Source organism: Lathyrus oleraceus, chromosome 7, assembly GCF_024323335.1.
Source record: "Lathyrus oleraceus cultivar Zhongwan6 chromosome 7, CAAS_Psat_ZW6_1.0, whole genome shotgun sequence".
NCBI lineage: Eukaryota > Viridiplantae > Streptophyta > Magnoliopsida > Fabales > Fabaceae > Lathyrus > Lathyrus oleraceus.
This window is the reverse complement of record NC_066585.1, coordinates 25,773,383-25,774,269: the sequence shown is the minus strand read 5'-3', so window position 1 is coordinate 25,774,269 and position 887 is coordinate 25,773,383. Positions and strand designations below refer to the sequence as shown.

Genomic DNA, 887 nt, shown 5'->3' with positions numbered 1-887 from the left:
GGCTACCTTGGGCGTAATTCACTTGGTCGGTGTTCAGGTTGTTTAAAAGGTTACACTTCACTGATTCGTGTCCTTTAGATCCACAAAGTTTGCACTCTGTATGGACTACTGTTGCGGTGTGAGTGTTTGTAGACATATGTTCTATCTTAAGGTATAAAGCGTCCATTTCTCCTGCATCATGTCTAGAGAGCTTACCTCATGTATTCCACCTTGGGTCTCCTTTTTCTCTACTGATGCTCGTTCAGTTCCCCATTCGTAATGGTTTTGGGCCATATCCTCAATTAGGTCACAAGCTTCAAGATAAGGTTTGTTCATCAGCGCGCCACCTGTGGCAGCGTCGATGCTCATCTTGGTGTTATAATGGACTCCATTGTAGAAGGTATGAACGATCACCCATTGTTCTAGGCCATGGTGTGGGCAGACTCTTAATAGCTCTTTATATCTCTCCCAAGCTTCAAAAAGCGATTCTCCTTGGTTTTGAGTAAATCTACTTATTTGGTTTCGAAGAACATCAGTCTTACTAGGGGGAAATATCTAGCAAGGAATACTCTCCTAAGGTATTCCCATGTAGTTATTGAATTAGCTGGAAGTGAATTTAACCATGAACACGCTCTATCCCTAAGGGAGAAAGGAAATAATCTGAAACGGATTGCATCGGGTGAAGCGCCGTTAGATTTAAAGGTGTCGGCTAGTTGGATAAAAACTTTTAAATGTTGATTCGGGTTCTCAATAGCGAGACCCGCGAATTGGTTCTGTTGCACTAATTGCAACAAAGACGGTTTTAGTTCGAAATTGTTAGTAGGAATAAGGGGGTTTACTATACTCGAACTAGGTTCCTCGTCAGAGGGTTGGGCAAATTCCTTAAGAGGTCTCCGGTCGCGATTCTC

The 887-nt window shown here is 42.8% G+C and overlaps 1 non-coding gene across 1 annotated transcript; it reads left to right on the top strand.

Annotated features, from left to right (window-relative positions):
* Window positions 1-403: 403 nt before the first annotated feature.
* Window positions 404-510, top strand: LOC127108838 (small nucleolar RNA R71). Its single transcript, XR_007796347.1, has one exon. It is a non-coding gene; the product is annotated as a small nucleolar RNA R71 (small nucleolar RNA).
* The last annotated feature ends 377 nt before the right edge of the window (window positions 511-887 follow it).